The sequence below is a fragment of the Molothrus ater genome, chromosome 9 (assembly GCF_012460135.2).
Source record: "Molothrus ater isolate BHLD 08-10-18 breed brown headed cowbird chromosome 9, BPBGC_Mater_1.1, whole genome shotgun sequence".
NCBI lineage: Eukaryota > Metazoa > Chordata > Aves > Passeriformes > Icteridae > Molothrus > Molothrus ater.
Window position 1 is genome coordinate 27,381,061 of NC_050486.2, and position 16,507 is coordinate 27,397,567.

The 16,507-nt window shown below is 44.5% G+C and overlaps 1 protein-coding gene across 8 annotated transcripts in view; it reads right to left on the bottom strand.

Moving 5' to 3' along the window:
* The window catches only part of DAB1 (DAB adaptor protein 1), a 414,897-nt gene extending 401,049 nt beyond the window's left edge, over window positions 1-13,848 (bottom strand). For 4 of the 8 annotated variants that reach the window (XR_004980631.2, XM_036387801.2, XM_036387804.2 and 1 more), the window contains exon 1: window positions 13,379-13,532. The gene's annotated coding sequence lies outside the window, so the exon portion shown is untranslated. Of the gene's footprint in view, window positions 1-13,378; window positions 13,533-13,763 lie in introns of those variants that run through there. The other 4 variants (XM_054515767.1, XM_036387798.2, XM_036387803.2 and 1 more) reach the window with 3 other exon arrangements.
* Between the last annotated feature and the right edge of the window lie 2,659 nt (window positions 13,849-16,507).

The window sequence follows — 16,507 nt, forward strand, 5'->3', positions numbered from 1 at the left end:
GTGGAGGGAGAGTGTTATGAGCAAGCTGGCTCTACTGATTTCTTGTAAATACCATAAAAATGAACACTTGACCATAATCCATGAATTGGATATAAAGAGAGAAAATAACTCTTAGAGAAATGAGTGTTTTTAAGTGCATCTTGAGCATCAAAAGGGAGAAAACATTTATGAATTTTTCCATCATGGTGTGAAGCATCGTGTCAGGCAGGATCAACCCCATAAAATTATTTTGTGACAATGCATGTAAATGGTTTTAACATTCTCAATCCCTCCAAAGCAAGAGCAAAGACTACCCAAGCCATCTGAGAGTTCAGAATTGAAATAGGGCCTTTGAAGAGATTATTTGCAGACTAATCATATATTTTCTCATGGAAGCATTCAACAATTTGAAGTACCATATTCACATAGCACATTTTGCCTTCCACAATTACCTCTGAAAGAGCCACTGAAAAATTATACACTGTGTAGACAGAATATATCTAAATGATATGCATGTCTAACAGAAATAGATTATTTTCAAGGGGTCCTAAACCCAGCTTTTCCATTTGTTCATGCAACTGCACGCAATAATAATTTTTGTATAAGAATCAATGCATTTCAGTCAGATACACACAACTGATAGGCCTTTCTGTTTGCTCATTTTTGCATCTTTATATCAAAAAATTAAAATAAATTGATCTTTAAAGGTATCTCCCTTCAACTCCTCATTCATGAAACATTCTTGAACCCTGGGTTCTTACTGAAGCCACTGACTCTTAGATGCACCAACAGGCAGAATCTCCAAATTGGCTTTCAGTAACTCCTTTAAAAAAAATGAAAAAAAAATTTAAAACCCACACCCAAACAGAAATCCCCCAAACCCACAGCATCTTTTAAATTTTCTTTGTCTGTGTGAGGAGTGCATTAGATCAGATAAGGGATATTAAATGGCCTTTAAGGCTGACAGCAAAGAGCAGCTCTAATGGGAGTCCCAAATTGTGCTGCCAGCAATCCAGTGTACTTACAAAACAGCAGCATCAAGATGCCAGAACTCTGCCATGACCTATATTTCCTGCAAACCAATTTTCTTCTTTGTAGGGTGGATGGAAAAAATCCAAGTGCTATTTAAGTTCCTTTTCTTTCTGCTGGAACTATGCCTTATCATACACATTTTTCCTACACCCAACTTTTCTGTGCCCTGCAGCTTTTAAAGCAGGAATTATCTACAGTCTATTTCTTTATTATAAACAGTAAATACTGCAAAATCGTGTTTAGGCAACAATTATCAGGTGAGACCAGAATTCTTTGTATCTAATTTCCACACTTCTAAAGGAAACCAAACCCCTTAAAGGGGAATCTTAACAGAAGAAGAATGTTACAGAGGGATACAGGTCACACATTCCAAGGAATTTCTGTGGATTCATTACTGACAATGCCAAAATTTCCAACACATTATGTATATATGTATATGTATATGTATATGTATCAGGGGTTTATTATTTTGCTTATTCCTATGCTATGGGGGAAAATTGTATCCTTCAAGGAGAACATTAAAATCAAGACAACATTCCTAGAAAAAAGGAAGTATCTGTCCAATTTCTTTGACCCCCAGTGCCTTGTGATAAGCCTATAAATTCCATTTTTGCCTCCAACAGAGGAACTTTGCTCATTTGTTACACACATTCTGCTCAGAGTAGTCAACAAAACACCTGAAAGGATTCATGATAATCTTGTTTTCACCACCCCATCCCCCCTCTTACAGATATCCTTGCCAAATGCAAACTCTCCCCCTCAGGCAGGGAAATTTGGAAACAGAACACCTGATGCAGCTTTTATTCCAAAATTGTCTCACGTGTTTTGAGTGTCAGAAGGAGCCATGTTGTGCCACAGCACCCACTTGTCTCAGGAAAATTGAAATTGCTCAGTGTCTAACACTTTGAATGATTTCCCAACTTCTCACTTGCCCCATCTGCTCCTCTCAGCTCAGTTTGATTTGTTTTAGCCTTTGTGTCTGCAGTGGCACCAACAAAACTGCAGCATCACTGCAAGCTCCTCTGCTATGGAGCAGTGCCAAGGCTCTCAGATTCAGCCTCCTCCAAGAGAAAAGCACCAGAAAAATAAGATTTCTGCCTCGTTCTGTTGTCTCTCCCATCCTCCAACAGAATCACAAGCAGCTCTCCTGCTCCAATGCTGAGCTCTAAAATAGTATCCCACCTACAAAATAACCAACGTGGCAATTACAAATCAGATGTCCACAGAATACAGAAAAGCACATGAATGCCACAGCTCAGCCCTTATTTTTCCTTATTAGTTGCCCCAATTGTACTTTATTTGTTGCCCCAGTTAGCTAAGGAACTATAGAAATCCTACTTGAGTTTATATAGGATTTTTGTTCCATGCTGTTAGTACGGTACTTAGAGACCTTCAAAGCAAAAATACTTCCCAGCATTTAAGAAACTGGGACTCTGTAATCAGCTGTAGACCTTTAAAATAGGTGGGGAAATTGATAAAAACAATAAGAGACATGAAAGAGGGTTTTTGGTTAGGACAGTGCACAAGGTGGGCAGACACAGTGCTGTCCCTGAACTGCAATAGAATCTGGATACAGCCACACAAGGTTTTAAAAAGAACCTTAAATACGATGGGAGAAGGACCTTAGAAACAACCACATGGGAAAAAGCCACAATCAGTCCATACAACTGTCCATTAAAAAAGACTCAGCTCAGACTGAGCAGAATCTTAACAAAAGAAACTAAAAATCCTCAGACTCACTCTTGTTCATCTTCCCACAGAAGAGTCAGCAAGCAGAGCAGTGAGGGCCCACAAAGGTGCAGACGTAGCTGTGAGAAGGGAATCACTCCAAGACACTCCCTTGGGAGCCACCAAGCACTGAATATATCATTTTGTACAGAGAAAAACAATTGATGGGGAGCAGCACTCACAGCTCACACCCTAACATGTGTTTCTCTGGGAGCACCAAGCTGACAAGAGCTTACATCTCCAAGACAGTGATCTCAAGTTGCCTTAGGTTTACTCAAAAGAAGGTGTTTTCTCAGTGAAAAAATATATAAACCTCTCCAAAACCTTGGCATTCACTTCTTCAAGTGCAAAGCACCAACAGCACAAGTGGCTTGGCCTGGTGTTTGTTAGAGATGTCCAGGATGGATCAGGTAAGCAGGAATTTCTGCTTCTCTTAGGAGAGCACACAGTGAGGTACCAACACACACAACCCCTGGCACTGGCTCCACCCTGCTGAATCCACCAGCTGGAGTTCCTCACAGTGCTCTCAGTGGGATATTTTTTTCCCAGTGTTCATTCCCTTCTTCTGGTGAAGGTAACAGCTCCACAATTCCAGAGATGTATGGCTGTAGCATTTCCCAAGAAAAGTCACTGAACACTGCAGCAAACTGAGCAGCCAGTCACAAAGGTGGGCAGGTCCTGAATTTGGGAATGGTGTGCAGCAGTCATTGGGAAGTAAATGAGGCAGAAAGTGAGTTAGCCAGGCAACTGCAGTGCTGGGAGAACAATCAGGTGTGGGAGCTGCTGGGGAAGCAAAGGTGAGCACAACCAGAGAGCCAGCATTGACATCTGCAAGGTAAAATATTATGTTTGCAGCTAGAAGAGAAATCTTCCTGGCAGAAGAGGAAGAGCTCCTGTGAAAGTCTTTGGCACAGCAGTGAGTGTGTGTGTGTCCATACTGCTTCCTCAGTAAACAGGGAAAATAAATCAGGATACATACCAAATTAACCAGCTTCAGTGGAAATGCCATTTTCCTTCAGAGATCACAGTTTCTCCCATCTCTGTTTCTATTTGTTGACAGCTAAGAAATGCTGCTCCATTCCCTAGTTTGTATTTTTGAAATCAGGGCTCTGTGATCTCCTTGCCACTCTTAGCAGCCCCTATGAGGAAACCTTAGTGGGTTACTGCTTTGTTCCACAGCACCCTGAAAGAAAAGCTGCCAGCCAAATGTCTCCAGCCAAATGTAAAATACATTATTGATGAAATTAGAGTGAGGAACCTTTTTGTATGCTTCTTTTATTAAATAATTCCAAATGACTCCATTGCACAATTACAGCATCTGAACTTTGCTTTTTAAATGTTGCCACGTGTAATCTCCACTGTGTATTTGCACTTGAAATGGCAATCTGAAGGCAACAGAGTCTGCAATAAGTGGAATTATTAATGAACTCTATTCCAGGTCCTACCACTAAGAAACATACCCTAGGGCCCTGCATAAGGTGACATTCTTACTTCAATATTAAGATTAATATTGTATTTCTTCAAAATTTGCTTACAAAAAGTTACCAAAACAGACAAGCATTTCCACAGAAACACAACCTATTTCAAAGACAACCATTTAGAATTAAAACAGCTTCCTCAATCTCCAGAATTAGAAAGCATTGAGCAAACAGGAACAAGAGTGATGTTCAGCCCAGATAACTTCTCCACAGGGGAGGAATTCCTGGTGGCCTGTGGTTGGGCATGAGATAACCTGAGCAACCTGTGAAGGAAAGAGGCAAAAGTGCAAAGGAAATAAAGAAAATGCCCAGTCGGCCCAGCTCACCATCATCAGGGAAGGGTTCTGAGTTGCATGTGGAATTGGTAATGGGGCACATGACCTTCCATGTCTCAGCAACCTGTGCAAATCTGGCTCAAGCTGATAATGATCAAACCTAATTACAACCTGACAGCCCTCAGTGGCTTATACAGTGCTTAAGATTTTATCACAAGTCTCATGATATTTAGTGTTCTTCTTTAAGCCCTAATTCCTCATGTCAAGCAATTACCCAAGGTTCTCCACTTCCAATAAAAATGGAGCTTCCATGCTGTGAGATTGGAACAAAGCTTCAAATATGACCTAAATGGAATCTAATGGCTTCTAAACGTCTTTATTTTTTTAATATACACATTTAAAATTCTGCTGGGTCCTTTCACAAGCTTCAGAGCTGGGTGCAGATGGATACAGACATGTCCAACACAAGTGCTGGATAAGAAAAAGCAGCTCCAGCAGAGAGATCATTACACTGTCAAACACCAAGGGTAGAGCACCTAACACTGAGTAAGGGAAATAACAGACCTTAAACCAAAGTCACTGCTTAAAACTACAGCAAAATAAATCACCTGCACAACCAATTCAGTTTTCTACACCTTTGCAACACTGGGTGCCTTGTTAGAAGATAACACCTCTCCTCCAACACTGCTGTGTGTCTCTTAAAAGCAACTTCTTCTGTATCCCACACTCAGCTTTAATTCAAGAGAACCTGGGTGACAGCAGGGAGAGATGAACTGCTCCACACTGGATTTTGGCTGCATTCTCACCACCATGTAAGAAATCCCTTCTGGCTGGGAGCAGAGTGAGGCTGGCTCCATGTGCAGCAACCTTGGCTCTCTGGCAGGCACCAAGAGCACCCACAGCTTGAGATAAATCACCAGAACACATCTGTGAGCCTAGCACAACTATGGCAGAAGCAGTGTCAGCCCCAGTCTGAGCCCTCAGTTCCACCACAAACTCTTCCAGGAGATTGTTTGGTTTTAGCACCCTCAACATCCCAAGGCACTGAGCTCTCCTCAGAACATCACCTGTGTGAGGTGTCCTACTTGTGTCTGCTGCCTCTCACACTGTGTGACACCCTTCACTTCATTAAATGGAAAAGACAATTCCTTATTCAGCTCTCCAGAAGGATTTAATAAGGCTTTATCAGAAGTCTTTATAGAAGACCTCTCTTTCCTGGACTAAGCTTCTCCTGTTCCTCTCTTATGCTGGGCTGACATGAAAGCTTTGTCTAGTGGAGATTTCACCCAGAAAACAGATATTCAGCTAAAAATCTCTTGGTTTTGTTTCTACAAAACAGTTCTTGCCTTCCTAACTTACCTGTCCAACCCAAATCCAGAACAGCAGTACAGAAACTTTAACAGAGCAGAAAATGTACCTACCTACTTTATTTTTCTTCCAGAATATACTTAGAAGACACAACTGTAGAGAATTCAAATGACATAGCTCAGAAGGAAAATTAGATACACATGACTTGTAAATTGAGATGTCCCTGGCCTTGGACCAGGGAAACCTCTAAGTCCATCACATCAAGCCAGCAGGCAAGAATTTTGATAATGCAATCAGAGAGCTGGTAAAGCTTCAATCCCTGATCTGCTGCCACAGCCAAAAGGGCTGAATATTCACTGCAACTCTTCTGTCTTCATTCTGCCCATTTCAGACTTGATTCCTAAAGGAACCTCAAATCTGCATAATCAAAACTGAAACACTTCAGACACTGTGGACAGCTGACCTTTACAAAAATGATTCTATTTCAATAATATGTAATAAATTATGCACTGGTATCCCACATATGTTAGGTTGTGTAAGGACAGCAGGGATGCTCCAAGGCTTCCCTTTTCTCCCATGGATTGCCATGGCTCTGAGAAAAGCAATATATTTGCTCTACCAAAGTGGGATTATGATTTGAGAAAGTGATGTCCTGACCCCATTTTTCCAAACTCTCAGTGAAAATTCACAATTACACCTCCACTAACCACAGGGCAACTGTTGGAAGGTCTTTTTTTATGGAAAACCACTATGGAGCACCTGTGATTTAACTGACCCCAGCAGTGGCCATGGAGAGCCTGCTCTCAGCCCTAACTAAGGCTTTACTCCACCTCTACACAGACCTCCAGTGGGCCAAACCCTTTTCCACTTGAAAAATACTGAACTAATATAATTTAAAGCATGAATTTAAGCTCATTTGAAGGGCTGCAAAGCCAAGTGAAGGCATGGTTATTTCAATAAGTAAAGCTGCAAATCTCAGTTTAGCCTCAGCTTACTAAAGGCTTCTAAAAGTTAAATCTATATAAACCAATCCTAATCTCAAAGATGTTTCTGATAAGGGGCTGTACCAGCTTAAGAGTGTAGGGAAAAATAAATCAACTTAAAGTGACACTTGTTCAGTGATCATGCACATCTCAAAACTGTGACTGGGAGGACTTTGGTCTACTGACAGTAATCACACACTTTAACACAAGCCCAACATCATCTCTTCATTCACCAGACAAATAAAATTTCATGTTGGAAAACAGTAATGACAACAGTTAATATTTTCAGTAATAAGTTATCCTCACAGAGAGCACTTGACCTTCATTGTAATTTCCACACAGCTTGCAGTAAACCACCTGAGTGTGTATAAAATGTAATGAATAAAGAAATATTAAAAACGATAGAATGTTATTAAAGTAGGTCACAATTCAAACAGCACAATTACTGAAAAAACAATGTTTGAAACTACATCACTCCCAATCCTTCTCACTCTGGATGAGCTACTCTATAATTTATTTTGCCTAACAACAGCTTCTGTCCCTATTGTCTCTCTTTATCCCCAAAGACTCTTTTAATGCAGCCCCCTGTGCCACATGACAGCACAATGCCCACACAAGGCATGAAATGTCACAGATCACAGCTTTACACCTGGCCAACATAATACATTCATCCAATTCTTCTGTGCAGTGGAAATATTTGTGCTGATTTTGTGGGTCAAGCTACAAGAGGCAGATGGAATGGGCACTTTATTTACATGGGGAGTCCCTAAGCACATTCACTTTGTTTATGAGGGACAAAACCCAGCCTTGCACAGCTAGCTAGGAAGCCTTGGACTAAAGATGTTGTTATTTTAAAATAAGAGAAAAAGGTGGTTTCCCCTGAGGCTTTTGGACAATGATCAGGATTCCTTTTGACCCTTAACATTACATTCCACATGTTCCGAACATTCTTGAAAAGCTCAGAGCTGGGCTTTTGGTTCACATTCTGAGAGGAGATGAGCACAGCTAAGATCCACCTGTAAGTCAAAGCAAGTCTGACAGTAGCAGAGTGGTGAGACTCTCCTCAGCACTCACCCCTGTGAAATCCCATAAATTCTGTAGGAAATGCACCACAGCAGGTCAGAGTGCTCAGCTCTTTAATTTTAACCAGAAATTCAGGACGAGTGGATGTAGATATTGGCTTTACCCATCATTCTACAGACCATAAAACAACCTAAACTGTCCCCAAAGACACAAAAATGTAGAAAGAAAAATCTTTGGATACAAAATGCATCACTTGATACATTATGAATATTTTGAGCATTTTAGAATATTGACATTGATGTCACCATGAGAGTTTTGGGGAAATTCCTATATAAACAAAAATCTTTGCTATGAGGAGAGTATTAACCCTGTTATCTTTCAATTATTTATGTTGCACATGAGTATCAGAGGCATGTGTGGGTTAGAAGCACAGCCTACCTATATTGGATCTTGCAGGAAAACAAAATCTTAGGATAGGTTTTCCAGTAGAAAAAGAAAGGGGCGGGGGGGGAATATCTACTACTACATTGCTCTTTTTGTTAACAAAATTATACAGTAAAGTCTGGATGCATATCTAATTTTATCTGCCAGCATCTGCCACTGCCTCATGACCTCTAAGATAGTCTGCAAGCATGTTGATAAACAGATTAAAAGGTAATTCAACGGATACAGAGCAGTCCTCTGAGTTCCCAGAACAATATTTGACTGAATCATACCAAACACACCATCCCTGAACCTCCAAAGGAAGAGGAAGGCCCTTCTCCCCCCGAGAAGCAAACTGCCATCCTACTGTTTTCCTTGCCTGAATACCAAAAAGCACCAATATAAACACACATTTGTAAGCAGACGCTGAATTTTTACAGAGAAGAACTGCCTGTTTGCTTGTTTGCTTCAGAAACGATTCAAGTTCAGATAACTAAATGGAAAATCGTGATTATAGAGAAGAAAATATTTTATGCATCAACTCCTTTCTCCTGGAATGCCAGGTTCAATAAGATTTATCACATTTACTACTGACAGATGATTCCTCCATCCATTAGTCCTCACAAAACAGGGAAGAAACCTGGCAGCCTGTGCTTAGGGAAGGAGAGAATCATGCCCATGGCAGGACTTTGGAATGAGCTGATCTTTAGGATCCTTCCCAACCCAAACCATTCTGTGATTCAATGCCACGGCCAGTTGAACTGTAGGGAATCTTTTCCACATGAAGACCTCTTAAATTGGAATTGGGCTTTGATGTGCAATGCTGAGAATTGGGATTTCCTTCTGACTCAGCAGCTCAGGGTGAGGAAAACCCATGGCCAGGTCGAATTGCCGGGCAGGTGTGCCCAGAGAGCCCTGACCCTGTGGGAGGAAAGCAGATTGACTAAAGCAACTCACTGTGAAGGAAGGTAAAGCATTCACTTCATCCTCATGAAGAAGTGAAAGCTCAGGCTTTCAAATGAGACGTAAAATAGAGCCCTGACCATTCATCGTCATTAAAGATCCCATGAAAATCCCCACAAGAGTGAAAATGTTAACTAACATGTCCTGGCCAATATCCAACTCGGATAATTGCATTCTGCTTCCTAAATTCCCCTTGCAGTTTCAATTGGATTAGTTTTTCTTCATTTCTCTTCCCTAAACCCCTCCTGCATAATGTTTCCAGCCTGGAATGGCTGCTGGATTCCACTCCAGAGGTGTGTGAATTATCAGTGCTGGGCAATCCCAACATACATTTTGGATATATTAGTCAGGGAAAACACTCTCTGAGCTGGAGTAATCCCCTCACCTCTCACTGAGGAGCATTTAACTTTACAAATGAGAAATCCCTCTGATGTTAGTAGGATTTTTTTTCTTTGTTTTTTTTCCCTAAAATATTGCCCTGTAAGGAATGGTACCAAAGCAGCCTCCTGCCAATTAGGAAAGTCCTTTTCTGGGCCATATCCTCAGCTTGAGGAAGCAGCTGCACTTGCTTTGACTTCAGTAGGGCTCTGCTACATTAAAACAGGAGTAAATATTCATATGGTGGTTTTTTTTCACTAAGTCACTCATGTTTAAATGTTGGAAGAATCAAAGGAGTTGGCTGTTGAATGCATCAATCTGTGCTTATAAAAGAGGAATATCAGAATGCATTCTCATTCCTTATAACTGGCTTGCAAATCTTCATGCTATTTTAAAGGGAAGTTGGAGGTTCTTTAAGTTGGCATACTGATGAAAAATGAAAGTGCTGTGAAATATGAATCTCCTGTTGTGTGCTATATGTATTCTACTGTAAATACTCACAATAGTGTAGAGGCAAGAAAAGTCCTGACCCACTGCATTTTATGAAACAGGAGGAGCAAAGGTGATTTATGTGCATAAAAGCAAAAACTGACAAGCCTTTGATTTTCTTGCAGAACAATCCCAAAATGATTGTCAAGACTGCTTAGGTTTTTTGCCCTCTGCACTTCCTGTAATAGGACCATTTTATCCAACACTCTGTTTTATAGACACTGTGTATAGGGTCATTTCCACCTGCTATCCAGGTTACTCAAAAGAATACTTCTCATTCCCACTTCCAAGAGCTCTTAGCAGTGTTGAGATTGGCTTGTTTTCGCTTCCAGCCTGCTCCTGCATCTCTCGTTAAGCATAAACCCACAAACACACCACTTATTCCTTCTTTAGAGCTCTGAAAGCAGAGGATATCCTTAAAAATCTGGAGAGCAATTGTAGACAGGCTGCAGCCAGAAAAATGGGGAGCACAGGGAATACACCCCTCCTGGGATTTTCTCCTGAATATCCCAACCCTCCTCCTTTTTTCCTTGTAGGAGGTGTCACTATTTGTCAGCTCCACACTGGGCTGGCTGCAACATCATGCTTAATTCCCTTGACAAAGTGTGGATGGAACAGGGGGATGGGAAACCTCCAAGAGCATCCTGCTTCTGCAGCAAACATGCCTAGTGAAGGGTATGGGATTGAGTGAGGAAATTCAGAGGGTGAATACCAGGCACCAGCATGGCTGAGGCCCACCTGATGAGCACAGATGGGTGTGCAAAGGGATTTTTAGGTCAGCATCAGAAGGTTAAAGAAGCACAGGGTGTGTTCCTGATCTGCAGCACACACATGAGCTTGATAAGGGCAGAGCTGATCACCAGAAATCACTGACACATTTTTTTCACCTGCTGCCATTCTGGGTACCAGCCTTGACTCCAGCTCAGCTCTTGTGGCACACAGCTGCCATCCACATGGGAAATGACACCATTCCTCCACCACAGGCTCCTCTGCTCCCATGGTTTTGATCCAGTGGAGAAATGGGCTTGAGCTGGAGAACTTTGAGGTTTGCATCCTTATGATAAGTAGTGCCAAGATTATATGGCATTTACAGCAAACACAGGATGGAAAGTGTAGTCCTCCCACTGAAATTGAATTTCAAAAGTGTACGACTGTTTATCTATTGCCTTAGTTTCACAAACAATCTGAAGAAAAGACTGGAGTAAGATGTCTCTTTCAGCCACTCCTTCCTTCCCACTTTGATTTCTTTTTAGGATCACCCTGTGTGGAGTGGCAACATTTCCACTCCTGTGCTCTGAAACAGCCACTGCCATGACAATCAAGAAAAATGAGCATGACCACAGGAACTACAGAAGCTTGGGATTAGTGAGATCTAAAAGTGGATGGACATCCCTACCCTCCTCTCTGCATCTTGAGGAACCCTTCTGAAAACCTGACCATAAACATTTTAATTCTCTGTCAGCTCTCTGGAGAAAATCATTACAGAGGCAAAATTACAGGGCAGCAGTGCCACTCTGCAATAAGTGTCTGTCAGTCAAGCAGACATCACCCCACAGTCACCCCCAGCATTCCCATCCTCCAATCCAGAAAAAGGGTGTTGGGCATGGAAAGCTTGCTTGGAGCACTGCTTGAGTGATCAGGCCAAAGCTGTAATCAGCCAGTCAGTGCTACAATAGCTTAATTCTTTATTTATTAGTCTGTCTCCCATCTCTGGTTCAAGCAGTTTATACACTTAATTCAATTTTAAGAGCTATATGTTTGTTTACTAGAACAAACAAAAGCCAGTAATGAAGAGCTGTAGTTTAAAGAGAAGTATCAAACTGCTTGTCTTCTGCTCAAAATTAATCTTTTAGCACCAAATATTGACATAAGAAGCTTATTTCCACGTGTGCCTTTCACACCTGCCAAGCACGCACCAGAGAATTTGGTGTGAAATCACTGAAGGATAGGTGCTGACCTGTGTTTTCAGCATGACATCCCAAAGAAACCACCTGAAACCTAGTGGGGTTCCTCAGAGCAAACCCTGATCAATCAATTTGCCAACACCATCAACCTCAGGAATCTCCTTTCCCTTTTATCTCTAGTCTGACTTGCCTTCATTCCTTGCAGCACGAGAGATGGAGTAAACCATACACAGAGGAGGATGGTGGTATCATCTACCACTGCACCCTGCTTGGGTAAGGAAAGGCATTAAAGCTGGACACCTCTCTGCCAATTGAAGGGAGAAGGAAGGAAGGAAGAAAAAGGGAAAAAAAACACCAAAAAACCAGAAAAACCTGTTGCTAAAAAAAAAATCATCACAAATAAAGCCTTGGAGCTTTGCTTCTTTACATTTTGGGTTTAGATTTACCACTCACATGAACGTCTACAAGCAGTTTAACACCACAATTAAAAAAAAGCACAATCAATTCAGCTCAGATTCTTTAAATCCAACAAAATCACTTCTCACAGAACTACTGAAGTCCACTGAAAACATAGCTGCAGCATTAGAGGGTTGTTTGCTCCAAGGACCTTTTTAATATGGCTGTATTGTAATACTGCAGTGCAAGAGCCTCTCCAGCCATAAAAAGGAATTTAGCTCAGAAACACAACTTGTGGGCAATGAAAAACACATTTGCTTCAATTTGCCATCATTTAATAGTAGCATTATTTAACAAGATCAGTTAAAACAACCAGCCTCAGAAGACACAGCAGTGCACTTCTTCTCTTGAGACTCCGAGGGCACTGAAATTAAATTCATTCTGCAAACCAAACATTCAAAGCAACCAGTACCACTAGAAAGACCATATTTAAAAGGGAGAAAAACATTTAGTGACTGACCAGAAAAAGACAACCCCTCTCTATATCCCCAGACATGCACATTTTACTTTGAAGCTCCTACATGTTTCATTGGCAAGGAAAATAACAGTCTTCCCCTAGAAGTAACATATTTGTCATTACACTTTTAGTTCCATTCATATTCAAGAACACACTGAATTTGCACACATTGGGAAGCAGCTACCAAGATCTGGGTGTATTCTGTATCACATCACTAGTCAAACCCCATATATCCTCACATAATTATTTTTCTACAAGGTTATGCCTAATTGGCCACTAACCTCCCTGATTAATCATCTACACTACAAGAAGGCGTCGAGAAAAAGGAAGAAGGGCAGCAAAATATTTATTCGGGCTGTAAATATTAAACCAAGAGGGGACAGCTGGTTCAAGTTGCCCCTTCCCGGCTGGCACGCAGAGGTGGATGGCGAGAAAACCCTGCTCGAGAGTCTCACACACACAGACACACACACACACGAATAGAAAGGAAGCGGTGTCTCACGTTCATTCCCGGCACGGCTCGGAGATGCTCACTAGGGCTCTAAGTTGCGGGTGCCCGGCTGTGGAAGTGTTAAATCCCCGCGCACGGCCCCGAAGCAGCGCGGCTCCTGCGGGCGAGCCGCCGCTCGCATCCCCGCTCGCACGTCCCAGCCGCGCAGCGCTGCCCGGCAGGCGAGGCGGCACCGCGCTGCCCGAGCATCCCTCCCCGCCTCCTCGCCGGCTCCGCCGCGCCAGCGCCTCCCTCCCGGCGGAAAAACTTTGCGCTCAACTCCGCCGAGCTCCGCGGGGCGCCGGGACCCGCTCCGCGCACGGCGGCGGCGGCGGCAATGGGGCGGCCGCGGGCGGCTCCCCCGCGCAGCCCCGCGGTTCCCCGCGCCTCCTCCTACCTGCAGCCGGCGCCGCTCCCCGCAGCGCCCCGCTCATGCTCATCCTCATCACCATCCTCCTCCTCCTCCTCCTCAGGGATGCGCGCCCCGGTGCCTCGCTGGCTGCGGCGCGCTGCTGGCGCGGAGCCTGCGCGGGCGGAGGCGGCTCCGGGCCCGCGGCGGCAGCGCCGGTCCCCCGCAGCCCCCGCGCTACCGCATCCCCCCAATAGCGGCGAGAGGGAGCCCCCGCCCCGCCCGGGCCGCGGGCAGGGGGCGGCGCCCGGCGGGGACCCCCCTCCGCAGCTCCGGGCCCCCTCCCGCAGCTCCAGCCCCGGACTCCTTCTCCTTCCCCCTCCACTCGCCCCCTCCGAGGGGACGCGGTTTCCAACCCGCTGCCCTCCCGCTAAAAGCCCACCGGCCCCGGCAGCGCCTCTCACCATCGCCCGGTGCCGGCTCTGCCTGGTGCCCGTCCCTCCTGCAGCAGGGGCTGAGGGAGCCCTTCCAGCGCTGGGCCGGGCGCAGCCCCCCGGCCGTGAGGCGATGGCCCCGCTGCGGCCACCAGCCGCCCGTGGGAACCGGGACACCTGAGCCCGCGGCATCCCCGCCCAGCCGTGCCGAGACAACAGGCGGCACCCGGGGCACTCAGGTGCGCTGGGCAGCGCAGGTTGGTGCCTCACGTCCAGCGAAGGCACCAAGAGGCGTTCTGGGCCCAGCGGGATGTGCCATCGCCCTTCCTTCCCATGCTGCCTGCTCTTCCTTGGGATCCTGCCTGGCTATCCCACAGAGGTTCATTCCTGGCTGCCGCCTCCCCTGTGCAGGAAGGTGTCTGCTCCCGAAGCTTGAAAATGGACTTTGAAGGCAGAAATACTTTTGAGTGACAGGTTATAGCCACGGTAGATCCAGCTTGCCTTGCTGTTCTCAGATGGATGTTAAGTGTTTCTCTGGCAAGCTCTGACCTAAGCCAGCTCTGTCAATAGGTGCCTGGCCTGCTGGGCAGTGCTCAGGAAGGAGAATTACAGTCTGTGTAATATATACACAGATATATTTCTTGCTCTTCCTTGTCCACTCTTTCAATGGGATGTCACCAAACAGCAACATTAATCCCTGACAAGGAAGAAATTCACGCGTGAGCTCACAAAGCACAGCAGTGAGACAGCGATTAAAGTTTCTGTCTAATTCTAGGAGATCAAGCTTGTAATAGCTAGAGAATGAGACTTAAGCTGCTTTACATATTCCTTCATATGTAAGATCATTAAGGCATCTCTGGTTATTGTACCTCATGGCAGAGGGAGGTGTTAATAGTTGCAAAACTGGGTGGCTGTGGGCATGTGCCATGTGACAGGCTATTAACCTTTTGTCACTGTGACCTGACACATTTGACTAAACCACTTTTTCTGGCCCCAATCTCTTACCTGCTCTCCTGTGTCACGTATTTATTGCAGGAGTGAGAGCTCTTCTTGCTTAATGGGCTTCTTCCATGCAAGCCCTGAGCTGTTTGGTAATGGCTGCCTCAGACATTTTGTTACTCTTAACTTGTGGGTGATAAAAGATGAATAAAGCTGTCAAATATGCCATTGATTATGTGATTGAGATGTACCCTGCCTGCCCTTCCAACACTGAGTTTCTTCCATTCACTTTCTTTCCTGGAGTTTGGGTGAGGATGGCAAGAGGAACCAAACCTCTAAGACAGCACTGAACCCGCAGTCTATTCCCACCCATCACATCCCTGTGAGGGACACAACTCTTGGCAAAAATACACGTCAAATCGCAGGCCCTGCATCTTTCTGATGTTAAGTTATGGTGTCTCTGATGTCTAGACCCCAATAGTTTCTTTCCTGATGTCTTGCCTGATTTTGGAGAGCAGAGTTTGGTAGATCTGCCAGGTTCACATAACAATGAATAAAGCCACAGTTGTGGGCTTGTGATCCTGATGCCAAGTGGGATGTGAGAGATGGGGGTTTGGTTCCAGTTCCAGTACAGATTCCTCCCTGCTTTTAGCAAATATACATGCCAAAGATTGGACAGGAGAATCAGTTGGGTTGAAGAGCTTGCTGTTGGTACGACTGACTCCCTGGGCCTTGGGAATGCTCTCAGCTCTCCTAGAAAGGGCATTGATGGTGAACCAAGAGCATGGACGTATGAATCCTCCTCTGCAATCCCATCCAAACAAAGAGATACAGTACGGGGGGGATGCCTGCAAAAGATCACTGAAAGAAATCTCTCTGCAAGTGACATTAATTTCCATTCCTTAAGCGCAGATGTGTGAGCAGAAAAGCTACATAAGTGGCAGTGGCTCCCACGGAGCTCCAGTGCCTCGGAGTCAGCTGGGAAGCAGAGAGCCACAAACAGCTGGGCCAGCAAAGGAGCGAGCCCCGGGAGAGGGAGCAGGAGGCGAAGATGCTGCAGTGCACAACTGCAGTGAGGGACTGATTATCCTCATCTCAGAGCAGGCAGAGTTTGAAATGGAAATGAGGAGGAGATTTCCCTGCCACAGTACCCAGCAGCTACAGCAGACGCTGCTCTAAGACAACAGGGGAGCAGGCAGCACGCTGCGGGTGCCTTTGTTTCACCATTATTCAGCTCATCTCAGAGCCCTCCTTTAATTGTTACTCAGAAAGTTTCATACAGGAATGGAACACGAAGGAAAAACTACTTCTACCTTCATGTCTTGACATTGATACTGAGGTCTCTGTGCGTGTGGAGGCTTCAGCTTGTGTGCTCAAAGCAGAGCAAATTAGCAGCTCTTTACACAAGTCTCATCCTTC